The sequence below is a fragment of the Peromyscus maniculatus genome, chromosome 8, assembly GCF_049852395.1.
Source record: "Peromyscus maniculatus bairdii isolate BWxNUB_F1_BW_parent chromosome 8, HU_Pman_BW_mat_3.1, whole genome shotgun sequence".
Lineage (NCBI taxonomy): Eukaryota > Metazoa > Chordata > Mammalia > Rodentia > Cricetidae > Peromyscus > Peromyscus maniculatus.
In genome coordinates, this window is record NC_134859.1 from 46,012,595 (window position 1) to 46,027,332 (window position 14,738).

At 47.8% G+C, this 14,738-nt stretch overlaps 1 protein-coding gene across 3 annotated transcripts in view; it reads left to right on the top strand.

The window, feature by feature from the left end:
* Window positions 1-3,084: 3,084 nt before the first annotated feature.
* Window positions 3,085-14,738, top strand: part of LOC102906362 (GRB2-related adapter protein) — a 32,563-nt gene continuing 20,909 nt past the window's right edge. The window contains exons 1-2 of one of the 3 annotated variants that reach the window (XM_076542524.1): window positions 3,087-3,603; window positions 11,107-11,418. The gene's annotated coding sequence lies outside the window, so the exon portion shown is untranslated. Of the gene's footprint in view, window positions 3,604-11,106; window positions 11,419-14,738 lie in introns of all 3 variants that reach the window. The other 2 variants (XM_076542525.1, XM_006973573.4) reach the window with 2 other exon arrangements.

Sequence of the window (14,738 nt, forward strand, 5' to 3'; positions counted from 1 at the left end):
GTCTGGCTGGAGGCCCTGTCTGCTTCCTCTGAGACTTCCCAGCCTATGCCTTCTGGCGCTGGCTGTCACTCCTAAGAGGGAGCTCTGGCACAGGACGGGAGCCAGATGCTCTGGCTGGAAGCTGGAGCTGTTGGGAGAGCTGGGGCATTCAGGAGTGGCTAGAGGCTGGAGGAGGCAGGACCCCAAGGATCAGCGCCAACCCTACCTTGACTTTCCAGACACAGCCTAGGCTCCAGAGCATAGGGCACAGCTCTGTGGTATGGTAAGGCACTGTAAGCACAGGGAGCCAGGCTGTTCTGAGTCAGAACTGGCCGTGTTCTCACACGGAGAGCACCATGAGGATGCAGTCAGAGCAAGGAATCAACCCACCTTCCATTCCAGCAGAAGGTGGTCTAGGCTATGGGGAACAGGCTGCGATTTCATGAGGTTGGAAGCTCTGCAGTCACCAGACTAGATGATGAGTGGTACAGAGGTCACATGAAGGGCTTTTGTCTTCCAGATTGACAGAAACGTGGGATCTCTCTGGAGTGTTCATTCCAAGCACCACAAAAGACAACAGGGATAAGTCAGAGGGGGCGGGGTGATGACAGAGAGACACAAACATTGTGTGTGTGTGTGTGTGTGTGTTTGTGTGTGTGTGTGTGTGTGTGTGTGTGACCTGTGTGTGACTGGAGGTACACAAGTGTCATAACGTGTATGTGGAGATCAGAAGACAATTTTCAGGAGTTGGTTCTCCCCTTCCTCTGTGGGTTCTGGGGATGGAACTCAGGTCCTCAGGCTTGTGCAGCAACAGCTTATACCTGCTGAGCCGTCCCAGAAGTTTTCTTTTAATGTGTGTGCACATTTGTATGTATACATGTTTGTGCATGCAAGTATTCACAAGCATCCACGTGGAGGGTAGAGGTCAAGTCCTGGTAACTTGCTCAAGGTCTCTCACCTTGTTTCTGGAGTAAGGTGTATAATTACTTGTCTCACTAATGCAATAACATCCTCGATAAGATCGATGTGGTGGAGTTTGTTTTGGCTCCCAGTTCTGGAGATACCGTCTGCCATGCCGGGGGAGGTTCGGTGGCAGGAACAGAAGTGGTTGGTCACGCTGCATCCGCAGCCAGGAAGTGATGGGCAATGAGTGCTGGTGCTCTCGCTCTCTCTCTGTTTCATGTGGTCCAGCAGTTATGGTGGATTACCCCATCTGTTGGAAATTACATCTGGGATCCAAGGTCGCCATCGATACTACACACATGGGCAAAGTGAAAGTACTACTGCTAGACCGGGCCTGCGCAGCTTTGATCCAGGAGCGAGCACACTGAACAGGAAATGTGCTAGACTTTTGTCCTTGAGGGCACTGTGTCTTTTCCCCACTGGCTGGGGTCTGAACTCACAGCGTTTGAAGGTTGGCTAATTTTAAAAAATTGGTGCTAAGAAAATGAAGGAACTGGGGGAAAGAGTCCCCTGTCCTGGCCCGTCAAGTTTTGAGAATGCCACAAGACTTCAGTGTAAACAGTTTTACGAGGAGGGGGAGGTTACAGGGTCACATTGTGAAGGGTCTATTTCCCTAATCAGTTCTTTGATAGAAAAGACTTCCAACTATTTCCCTCACGACCTCAATGTACCCAACCTAGAAAATCCCGAGTCTCGGCCCGGAGACCATCAACACCTTGTCAAGCTGACAATATTAGCTAGCTACCACAACCTAAGCTCATTTAGACTAGCTAGCCAGCAACTCCTAGGCATCCTCCTGTCTCTGCCTTCTGGGCACTGGGATTACAGATGTATGTTACTGTGTCCAACTTTTTTTAAAAAAATTAATTTGTTTATTTATTCTGTGTTTTTCACATCATGTATCTTGATCCCATTCATTCCCTATCCCTTCACATCTGCTCTCCACCCCACCCATTCCCCCTGAATAAAAAAAAAAATTCAAGAGAAAAAAGGGAAGAAAATAAAATAATAAAAAAAATTTAAAAAGGAGGGGAAGGAATTAAAAATCTCATCACAGAAGCTGCAGTGTGACCCAACAAGTCATGCCGTATACCCCTTTGTCCAGACATCTCTACTTGCCAGTGTTCATTGCAGAGTCACTGGTGCGGTTCGAGGCTCCTGGTCACCACTACACGTTCAGTGTTGGGCCCCACTTTTTTTACGTGGGCTCTCGAGATACAACTTGAGTCTTCTTCTTGTACAGTAAGTACTTTAGTGACTGAATCATCTCCCCCGACCAGAGAGTTCTTAAGATTAAATTATGTGCCAGGTCCTAAGTCAAATGTTGTGTATACAACAGTAAACAAACAGAAGACTAAAACCTGAGCCATCCAAGGTCCACTTCTGGCAGGGCAACATGAGGACCTCTGTAGATCTGCTTCCCACTTAAACTGGGGGGAGCCAATGCAAACAAAAACCCATTTAAAGTCTTAGGGAATTGTCGTCATCATGAGCAGAAAATGAAGAGCCATCCGCAAAGACCCCTCAACTTATGATGGCGTTCCAACCAGATAAACTCATGCTAAGTTTAAAATGTCTTAAGTGAGAAAAGCATTAAATCCACCCCAAAACTGCCTTAAATGTGCTCAGAACACTTACACTGGTGGACAGTTGGGCAGAACCGTCTAACTCATACCATTTTGTAATGAAGTGTTGACTGTTTGCGGGTTTCTCATGAAACACTAACAACAGAGCGCACTGTGTGTGGGCGATCTCACCTTGACCGTGGGCTGACTGGAGCAGCTCAGAGAGGGTTGTGGGCAGCAGGTCTCTAGCCCAGGAGGAATCCAAAGCCCAAACTCCAAGCGTGGTTTCTACTGGACAAATGTCCTTCTTACATACTGGAAAGTTGAAAAACCCATGAAAACCATTCTAAGTCCAGGACTGTATGCATTCAAGAGGCTGGGGATGTGCTCAATGATAAGACATTGCCTAGTATGTATGAAATGTGGACAGGAGGGGAGGGGGAGGAGGGGGAGGAGGAGGAAGGGGAGGAGGAGGAGGAGGAACCAAGTATGGACCTCACACATTCTTCCTTCAGAGAAGCAAAGTTAATCTGACTCATCTGCAGAGTAGTTTATGACTCAGAGAATTCTAGAAATGGCAGTTAGAGGGGGCTTAACAGCTGTGTGTAGTCAGGGAAAGAGACAGAGGTAACCTTGCCAAAATCACCTTTATCCTGGGCCACTGTGGGTCTACCCAAAGCTGTGCCTGCTGAGGAACAAATAATCCACTTACTAAATAAATAAACCAGAAAATAATAATAACAAGCCCCGGAGAAGGTGACAAGTCCCTAGAATTAGTGCTCCTAACAAAATAGCTATGAGACACTCAAAACAAAGCAACGGGCAATCATGACCCAAACACAGACATCGGAAACTGTCGGTGACGTAGACCAAATGCTGCCTTGCTCAGGAATAGGGCTTCAAGGAGCCACCATCCCGTGCGTGCATGTTGCCAGAACTGGAGGGTTCTCTAGCAGAGCATAAGTAAGTCAAGGGACATGTGAAGATGGCATCACGTCACACGGAGAACATCAGTGAGATGGAAGGACTTGTGTCAAAGAGACAAGTGGAAATGTGGAGAGGAAAAGGACAAACGAAATAAAAACTTGAACGGCTGGTAAGTAGATTTGATCAAGCAGAAGGGAGAGAGGGGGGAGTTTAAGCAGAGGCTGGTGAGCCAGGAACGGTGGTGCATGCAGAGTCCTCTGACGGCTGAGAGAGAGAGAGAGAGAGAGAGAGAGAGAGAGAGAGAGAGAGAGAGAGAGAGAGAGAGAGGCCTTTGCTTACAAGGGAGCCTGAAAGACTCATGAACCTGAGAGCTGGGTGGCGGTGGTGGCGGCGGCAGCAGCACACGCCTTTACTCCCAGCACTAGGTAGGCAGAGGCAGGAGGATCTCGGTGAGTTCAAGGACAGCCAGGGCTGTTACACATAGAAAAACCTGTCTCAAACAACAACAACAACAAGAAAATAGATTCACACCTGACTCTAGAGCACAAACCGTGGAGGACAGCAGGCAGAAAGACAGCATGTTTTGCTCGGTGGGGCAGGGAACAGCTGAGAACCCTGCATCCAGCACAGCACAGCTGCCCCTCAACAAAGAAGAGGAAGTAAAGACTTGCCCAGATAAACAATGACAACAACAACTGAGAATCTGTTGCTAGTAGAGCTGCTCTGTGGGAATAGCGGAGAAGTGCTTCAGGACAGAAGCAAGTGACCCCGGACAGCAATTCTAAGTCAGGTAAACAGATGGTGATAGAGATAGAGAGACATAAAACTAAAAGGCACCGGTAAAGGTAATTGTAAAAGATGGTAGATGTGGCTTGAATGAGAATGGCCCTCATAGGCTCATCTATTTGAATGCTTGGTCCCCAGTTGGTGGAACTGTTTGGGAAGGATTAGAAGGTGTGGCCTTCTTGGAGGAGGTGTGTCACTGGGGACGGGATTTGAGGTTTCAGAAGACTACAGCCATTTTCAGTCTGTCTCTTGTTCTCTGCTTCCAACTTGTGGATTAAAATGTAAACTCTCAGAGTTGGGGATTTAGCTCAGTGGTAGAGCGCTTGCCTAGCAAGTGCAAGGCCCTGGGTTCGGTCCTCAGCTCTGGGGAGGGGAGTGGGGGAAGTAAGCTCTCAGCTGTTCCTACTGCCATGCCTTTGCTCTGCCATCATGGACTCTGACCCTCTGAAACCATAAACCCAAGTTAAATGCTTCCTTTTATAAGGTGATGGTGTTTTATCACAACAATAGAACAGTAACCAAGGCAGAAGTATATATTTTTCTCCTGTCCTCTACTGATGTATACAGTGAGTGAAACATTTGTTATATCACATATATTCACACACACGTGGTTGGGCCTTAAACATATGGAAGCCTAATATATTTGTCAATAACAGCACAAAGCGGGTAGGTGGGAGATCCAGAGCTAAGGCAATAAGGACTAATGGTAGGGTGACAACTTAACACTGTATTGCTGAGGTTGTGGCATTAGTAGAAACAACAATACACACAAAAAGGGAAAGGAAATATTATTAAGTATTAATATTTTTAGGTATCACTGGTTGTAAAGAAACAAATCAGAAAGCCTATTCTGGTAAGTTAAGATGTTAGAGCCTTTCTTCTTAGCCGGGTGGTGGCGGCGCACGCCTTTAATCCCAGCACTCGGGAGGCAGAGCCAGGCAGATCTCTGTGAGTTCGAGGCCAGCCTGGGCTACCAAGTGAGTTCCAGGAAAGGCGCAAAGCTACACAGAGAAACCCTGTCTCGAAAACACCAAAAAAAAAAAAAAAAAAAAAAAAAAAAAAAGATGTAGAAGCAAGTAGAGCATGGTGGTACACGCCTCTAATCCCCGCACTCAGAAGACAGGGAGGGGAATCTCTGTGAGTTCGAGGCCAGCCTTATACATAGTGAGTTCCAGGACAGCCAGGCCTACACAGAGAGACCCTGTCTCAAATATGTGTGTGTGTACATATACATATGTGTGTACATATATATATATATATACATGTGTGTACATATATATATGTGTGTGTGTACATATACATATATACATATGTGTGTGTGTACATATACATATATACATATGTGTGTGTGTGTGTACATATACATATATACATGTGTGTGTGTGTAGAAGCAGAGGCCAGTGAGACAGCTCGGCAAATGAAGGTGCTTTGCTGCCAAACCTCACAACCTGTTCGATCCCTGAGACCCACATGGTGAAAGGTGAGAAGCAACTTGTTCTCTGACTTCCATATGCCTGCGAGCGTGCGTGCGTGCGTGCGTGCGTGTGTGCGTGTGTGTGTGTGTGTGTGTGTGTGTGTGTGTTAAAATCTTATATTGTTTACATTAGTCAAAAGGAAGCCATAAAGAACAGGAGGGAGACAACACATGGGCCATCTTGAAACGGAGTGAAGTTATAGACATAAATCAGCTACATCAACGATACCATTAAACGATGTTTGTGCTATTGTTTGGCTTGGGTCTCACGCTGCAGTCCAGGCTGCTGGAACTCAAGATCCCTCTGCCTCAGTCTTCAGAGGGCTGTATAGCACCACACCCCGTCACATAACATTAAATATTAATGAACTAAGTATCGAATTCAACCCAAAAGATACAACCAAACATCTAGCCACACACAGGAAAGACTTTGACAGTATCAACAGGTGGGATTTCTCCCAGGAATGAAAGGTTGGTTCATCATGGGAAAATTAATTAATTTAACACACCATATCAGCACAATAAAAAGGGAAGGCTGGCTAGGTCACAGAGACAATGTAAACGAGGGCAGCCTGTGCTCTCTGAGAGAGGTTTTTAAAAAGATGAAAAGGGACAGACGGTAGGAGGGTTCACAGGTGAAGAGGGCTGCCGCCGAGCCTGGTGGCCAGAGGCTCCCCCTGGGACCTACAGGTGGAAGGAACCAGCACCTGCAAGTTGTCCTCTGACCTCCATGGGCACATGGTGGCAGGTGTGCGTGTATACACATAAAATAAGTAAGTAAATAAATAAATGTGATAAAGTTTTTAAAAAGCAAAATAATAATTTCTCTAATCATAAGAGAAAAGGCATTTAGCAAAATCCAACTTTTTTTTTTCATGATTGAAAACATTCAAAGAACCAGAAGTAGAAATGAATTCCCTCAATATGATAACAGACATTTACAGAAAGCCTACAGCTAGCATCATGTGTTGTAAAAGATGGGGTATTTTTCTCCAAGTCCAGGAACAGTCTCTTCTCACCACTTCAGCTCTACATTGTGCTGGAGAGTCTAGCCATGGCAATGAAGCATGAGAAATAAGTAATTTCATGCATTAACATTTAAAAAAAAAAGAAGTAACATTATCTCTAGTCATCAATGCTATTCCCATACATCTAGAAAATCCTGAGGAATTCTGCAAAGATATGGGGACTAATGAGTACATTCAGCGAGGTCACAGGCTGCAAGATCAACATAGAGAAGTCAATTTTATTTTTATACACCTGCCTGAACAGGAAGTTAGAGCTAGACTATTCAGCTTTGTGTTTGTTGGTTTTTTGCTTTTGTTTTTTGAGACAGGGCTTCTCTGTGTAACAACCCTAGCTACCCTGGAACTCACTTTGTTGACCAGGCTGGCCTCGAACTTTCAGAGATCCACCTGCCTCTGCCTCCCGAGTGCTGGAATTAAAGGCCTGTGCCACCATGTCTGGCTAAGAGCATTCTATTTGTAATGGCAAGAATAAAAAAAAAATATTTATGAATACATCTAGTATATACAACATAAAAATTATACTCTAAAACTACAAAAGGTGCTAAAATTCAAGAAGGTTGAGTAACTCAGCAAATGTCCCAGCTCACAGACAAGAAGACTTGAGGTGAACACTCCGCAGGAAGACATGCTCCGCAGATCATCTCCGGCTTTGAGGAAGCTGGCAAGCTGATTTTAAAAACCTATGGAATTATAGGCTAGAGAGAGAGCTCAGTAAGTAATAATACAAGCAGGAGGATCCATGAAAAAGCTGAGCATGGGTAGGGTGTGCTTGTAATCCCAGTGCTGGGGAAGTGGAGACAGGAAGAGGTCGATGGTGTCTCAGAGGACCCAGAAGAGCCACAACAATACGAAAATGAAGTGCAGTTTAGGAAGGCAGGCTTCTCCTGATTTTTTTTTTTTTTTTGATTTTCGAGACAGGGTTTCTCAGTGTAGCTTTGCGCCTTTCCTGGAACTCACTTGGTAGCCCAGGCTGGCCTCAAACTCACAGAGATCCACCTGGCTCTGCCTCCCGAGTGCTGGGATTAAAGGCGTGCGCCACCACCGCCCGGCTCTTCTCCAGATTTTTAAAAGTAACTACGAAGCCACAGTAATCAAAGCGGCGTGATACCAGCACAAGAGCACACACAGATCAGCAAGGACAAAGTGGGAGGTGCAATGGCTGGACCTGGAGCATCCCTTCCTGTGTTGAAGACTTTGCTGTAGCCCATGGTGCTGTACGAGGTGGAAGGAAATTATGTTAATGGAGACATCCCCCATGCTTAAATCCATGTTAAAACCTTTGGGAGGGGGTGTAAAAAAGATGGCTCAGTGGTTAAGAGCAGGGAGACTTAGTTCTGTTCCTAGCCCCTATAACTCCAGCTCCAGGAGATCCAACTCCCTCTTCTGAATTCCAAGGGCACCTACACTCATGTACGCGCACACACACACACACACACACACACACACACACACTCTCACTCGAAAAATACATAAATAATTAAAACAAACAAAATCTTTCTCCTGGGCCAGGGAGATGGCTCAGTGGTAAAAACACTTGCCACCCACTCCTGACGACCTGAGTTCAGATCCCAGGACCTTGTGTGAAAGTCGGGTGTGTTGTCCTGTGTCTGTAAATCCAGCATGCCTGTGGAGATGAGAAACAGCTCCCCCAGGAAACTCCCAGGCCAGCTAGTCTGGAATGCACACAGTGCATCCAGATGTGCACAGCAAGAGAGATCCTGCTTCAAACAAGGTGGAGAGCAAGGACCCACACCTGAGGCCGCCCCCGACCTCCATGCACTGCTGTGACCCATCTGTGGCCCCCCACATGAATGCACACCGACACACACATGCAAAACAACAACAATTCCCAGACTCCAGCTCTGCTTCACCCTGGCTGGCCCCGAAACCCTTTCCTGCTGTGCCGTCAGAATGCAGCTCACCCTGAGGGGAGGCCTCTGACCAGCTCCTCAGGCTGCTGAGGTAACCCCGTGGAGCTGTGTCTCTGGCTCCAGCTGCTGCTGACATGTCTGGGTTCTTGTCTCAGTCAAAGAATTCAGAGACAAGCAAAGTAGGGAATCCAAAGGAAGTTTATTACAGAGATGAGGTACATACCCAGGGTGGTGGGGGTGGGGTGGGGGTAGGGGTGGGGGTGGGGGGGCAGTCTTTCCAGGATCAAGAGGCCTCTTGGGATCCTAGACAGCTCATCTTATAGATAAACTTTAATGGAAGGGGGACTATGCATGATTAAAGATGGGGAACCCCAAGAATGGGTTGGGTTTTCCCCAGTGGGGTTCGCTCCCCATTTCTATTCTTACATGGGGTTTCCAGATGGTTCATGGGTAAGATGTGTGTTGGAGCAGGGTTTTTTTTTTTGTTGCTGTTTTACTCCGTGTGTTTTTGGAGACAGGGTTTTAAATAACCTAGGCTGCCCCGAGCTCCTGGTCCTCCGGCAGCCGCTCCCTCCCACGGTTGGAATTACAGGCATGTACTATGATGCCTGCTTAGTTTTGGTTGAGACACTCGGCAGCCCAGACGGCCCCTGAACTCACTGCGATGATCCTCTTGCTTCAGCCTCCTGAGTGCTTACCACAGGGTGGGGTGGGGATGGGCAGGTGATTTTGCAAGGGCCAAAGACACTGGGATGGTATTAAAATGAGGCAAAGGAGAGCCAGCAGCCAGAGGCCATGTGGGTCTAAGCCAGCTCTGCGGTTACATCACCTTGCAGCTGTCTCCCTGTCTGTGTGTGCCTGTCTAGCAATCCCAACCCCCCACGTGTCACAGGAGCTTTATTTCATGGTTCCAGTGAGGAAGCTGGCAGTCCTGGCTCTATTCCTCAGCTCTCAGTGGTGGTCGTGGGGGAGCGGGGAGGGGTGCGGGGGAGGGGCGCTACAAGAAGGGGAGGAAGTACTTGCTTGTGAGTTGCCAGGCAGGCACGGGGCAGTCTTAGGGTCCTCTTGTGCAGGGATGCAGGTATCTGGGGGCCTCCTCATGGTCACATGAGCTTTTGTTGTGTTCTGGGAAGGGGGTTTTGAGATGTGATATCACAGGGCTGGCTCCTGCACATACCCACTTCTCAACAAGGGGGTACCAAACTGTCCTGGAGTGGATCCTGGGGCGTTTCCTGAAGGATAGGTTAAAAATATTGTAGTTAAGGAACTGACACTCCAGCCCTGGTCAGAGCATCTGTGGAAGGCCAACTTAAAGCCATGATACCATGGGTAGGTGTAACCAGAGTGTTCAGGGCAGAAATCTGAACTCCAGGCAGCCTCAACAAGTCAGGCTTGGCCACCTGGTCCTTATATGTATGACAATGGGGACAGCAGTGCAAGGCAGAGACTTAGTCCCTGTGGCCACATTTGAAAGAGGAAATAAAGAGCCCGGTGGCTTCGTCTGTCTGACATGAAGTCGGGCGCTAAACAGGAAGCAAGGAGACAGAAACAAGACCCGTCTTTAACTCTGCAGGCCCGCTCAAGGTGTGCCTAGGTTGATCATCAGCTCAGGCCTGGTTCTGCACAGTCCAAGAAGTCTTTATTGCTCAATTGGTCACCCATGGTAGTAACTGCCCTCCTCTGGGGAGTATGTGGGAGTGTCTGTCCTGGGGGCTTCTTCTTGTCATAAGGATGTTCATTAACCAGTTCTGTCGTTTGAGGAATCCAAGATGACTGTGTGAGCAAGTGACGGAGAGGGAAAGGAAGACGGACAGACGGAAACAGAGCCGGGGCTGATGAATGAGTCTGGGCCTGTCGCTGCTACCTTCTTTTGCCGGCTCCTGACCTCCACCCCCATCCTAGGCTGTGCCCATCGCAGGGTGCTACAGTATCTCAGAGAGCTGGGCTGTGCTCACCCTCCTGTGAAGAGGCCCCTGCTCAGCCCACGCACTGACTTGGCCAAGGGCAGTCAGCAGCCTGGGCTGGCAGCCTTTAACACCTGACTTCTGAGGAAGAAGCGTTTCCCACAGCAGATTGGGGTGGGTGTGTGCCAACTCCCAGCTGCACCATTCTGAGCCTTGAAAGCTTTGGCTGAGACTGAAGCGGAAGGAGGCAGCTTAACTTCTGTCTCCTGGGGTCTGTGGCAGTGTGGGCAAGGGCAGAGAGCAGAGGCCCTGAGGAAGCCTGGGTGGGTGACTTGGTCCTCAAGAGCAGGCCACCACTCCATGCTGACCCCTGCTTTGCTCTCCCCTCAACTGTCCTTGTTTGTTTCAATATGTCCTTTGTGTGTGTGTGTGTGTGTGTGTGTGTGTGTGTGTGTGTGTTAAGGGTGAACTGGCATACACCTTCTCACGTTCTCACAAACCTTCAGAATATAAGAAGGAGCCAGGCTACTCAGACCTCCTCGCCTGTTCACCGGTGCACGCCGGATGCATATGTGGCCTTCCAACTGTCACCCACAACTGTGTTTTCAGACAGAGAAATTCATACAGAAGCCACGCGCAACATGGCTCGGTCGAACACACGGTGCTGGCAAAACTAGATTCCCGCTTCAGAAGAACAAAATCAGATCCGCATAGTTCACCCCACACAAGGTCAATTCAAACTGCATCAAAGACCTTGATTTGAAACCTGAAACCCTGGAAACTTCTAGAGGAAAACTTCAAGGTCTAGATATAAGTAAGAACTGATAAGTGGCCGGGCGGTGGTGGCACACACCTTTAATCCAGCACTTGGGAGGCAGAGGCAGATGGATCTCTGAGTTCAAGACCAGCCTGGTCTACAGAGTAAGTACCAAAACAGCCAGGGCTACACAAAGAAATTCTGTTTTGAAAAACAACAAAACAAAAGCAAAAAAGAGAGAAAGGAAGAGGGGGGGAGGGAGGGAGGGAAGGAGGGAGGGAGGGAGGGAGGGAGGGAGGGAGGAAGGAAGGAAGGAAGGAAGGAAGGAAGGAAGGAAGGAAGGAAGGAAGGAAGGAAGGAAGGGGAAAAAGAACCAATGAGTGCTGAACAGGGTGATGCCTGCTGCCATGGTGGGTAACTGCCTTCCTCGACAAGGAGGTCTGTACTGCTGGCTTCTGGTTGCCAGAGAAGGTGGTAGTTCCCATCCCTTGCCATAGGATGTTTATTAGTCTGTCCTATCACACAAAAAAACTACACAAATTAAATACCATAAAACCCCATATTGACAACCAACAAATGTGCTAATGCAGTGCAGACATCCTCAGAAGATACACAAATGGCCAAGAAACATTTTTTTTTTTTAAATTAGAGGCAAGCAGATCTCTGAGTTTGAAGCTAGCCTGGTCTACAGCATGAGTTCCAGGACAGCCAGGGCTACACAGAGAAGCACTGTCTCAGAAAAGCTAAAAAAAAAAAAAAAAAAAAAAAAAAAAAAAAAAAGTCAATAAATAAAAGATTTTTAACAGGGCATAGCAGTATAGACCTTTAATACAGCATTCAGGAAGCAGAGGTAGACAGATCTCTGTGAGTTCAAGGCCAGCCTGGTCTACAGAGTGAAATCCAGGACAGCCAGGGCTACTCGGTAAGACCCTGTCTCGAAAAACAAAACAAAACAAAACAGTAATAACAACAAAAACTGCCCGGTACCTCCAGCCATCAGGGAAACGAATACTAACACTTCTTTGCTAACTTACCTCACCCTAGTGGTCACCACCAAGGAACCTGTCAACAAATGGCTGGCACAGATATGGGGAAAGGGGAATCCTTCTCCACTGCTCGTGGGAGTGTGGACTGGTGCCGCCACTAAGGAAACCAGTATGGCGGTTTTGTAGCTAAGATTAGAACTCCGGAATGAGCCAGCTATAACATCTCCGGGCATGTACCCAAAGGACTGTGGCCTACCACAGAGACACTTGCTCACCCTGGTCATTGCTGCCCTAACACAGCAGCTAGGAAACGTCACCAGCCTAGTTGTCTGTCAGCGGATGCCTAGACCATGACAAGGTGGTGAACACACAGTGGGAACCTGCAAAGGCCGCAAAGGACATTGGAAATTTCTGGTAAATGGGTGGAGCTGGGAAGTGTTGTATTAAACAAGATGGCCCAAGCTTGGAAAGAAAAAACCTCGGGTTCTCTTTCACATGTGGATCCTAGTTTGTGATGTAGACATGTGCGAAAATGGGGGGAAAACTAAGGGAGAGAAAAAAGAGGTTCTGAGGAAAAGGGGGGGTGAGTGCACAGGACGCATGTGACATGAAAGCAGAAAGGGGGGGGTTGGGGAGGAGGAGGGGGAGGGTGGAGATAAAGGAGGGGAGAGAATTATCTACAATGCACTTTAGTCAACAATGCCACTAGGATACATAGTTGTCTGCATTCTAACTGAAAAAACTAATTACATTTTAGAAGTATTCTTTAAAGATATAAAACTGTGGCTGGGCACAGTGGGAGTACAGCTTTAATCCCAGCACTCTAGCGGCAGAGGCAGTGACAGGTGGATCTCTGTGAGTCCAAGGCCATTCTGGTCTACACAGTGAGTCTAGGACAGCCAGGGACACATAGAGAACCTTGCCTTTAAAATTTTTACACACACGCACTCTCTCTCTCTCTCTCTCTCTCTCTCTCTCTCTCTCTCTCTCTCTCTCTCTCTCTCTCTCTCTCTCTCTGCTGAAACACTGATGACTGGCCAGGACACGTTCACAGAACTATGAGACAAGGGGATGAGGAGCCAGCTTGAATGGGACCCCACTGTTGTCCAAATGAGGGCCACGTGGAGCACCACGTAGATACTGACAATAATGATTATAACCACTGACAAGAACATGAGTCTCAGCGCCAAACTCCCACACAGTGAAGAGGAGAACATTTTAGATAAGGTCATGCTATGTAGCCCAGGCTGGCTCAAGCCTCAAGAGCCTCCTGCCTCTGCCTCCTGAGTGCTACTGTGCCAGGCTAGGAAGGCACCTCTCTCACTGGCATGGTGTCACACGCCTTTTAATCCCGGTGCTTGGGAGGCAGAGGCAGGTGGATCTCTGAGTTCTAAGTTGTCTGGTCTACACAGAGAGTTCCAAGACAGCCAGTGCTACATAGTGAGAGCCTAGTTTTTTTGTTGTTGTTTGTTTTTTGTTTATTTTTTTTTTTGAAGTCTGTTTCTCTCTCTCTCAGGTTTTTTGCATTCATGAGTGTTTTAATTGCATGTCTGTGCACCACTTGAGTTCCTGATGCTCACAGGAGCCAGAGAGGGTGACAGACCTTTTGGAGCTGGAGTTTTAGATGGCTCTGAGCCACTATGTAGGTGCTGGGAACTGAACCCTGGTCCTCTGGAAGAGCAGCCAGTGCTCTTACCCACTGAGCCACCCCTCCATCTTTTAGAAAAACATCATACCAAGAAAGAAAAAAAAAAACAGGCAAACAAAAAACAAAAACCTTGGCTTCATCTGGATCCATCCAGATCCCATCCCATAGCCTGGGTTCTCTGTCGCTGTCCTTGTGTGTTTGGGGAACACTGGGTCACTGTGGTTCCTGCGGAGACCTCTGGTTCCAAATGCAAAGCTGTGTTTCTATATGTTATATATACTCTCTCCTCCAACACTCACCTAACTGCTGTCTGCACCAATGTCATAGCCCCTTAACAACCTCACCACAGAGATCAGTTGTATTCTTTCAGACCATAATCTACATGCAGCTCAGGCAGTACCCAATGGTTAAAACAGAACAAAGGCCTTATACGTGAGGTTTTGATGGGTGAATAGGAGTTTCCTGAAGCGGGAGGAAGACAAGGGGTGGCAAGCAGGAGAGGATGGTGTGCCTACCACAGCGGCGTGAGCTGTTGTTCGTTTACAGTGGAGGGAATAAGAGGGTACATGTGGGAGCCGGGAGCTGTGTAGAGGGGGTGAGAGGAGACGGTTGGGAGGGTCTTGAACATGGGCTGGAACTTGGAGTTGACGTGATGGGTGCTTAGGAATCTCTAGAAGTGTCAGTAGTGTCCCGGTTAGATTTTCTTGTCAACTTGACACAAGCCAGGGCCATCTGGGAAGAGGCAACTTCAGTTGAGACATTGGCCTATAGACAGGTGGGTGGGGCATTTTCTTGATTAATGATTGGTGTGGGAGAGTCTAGTTCACTGTGGGTGGTGTCACCCCTGGGC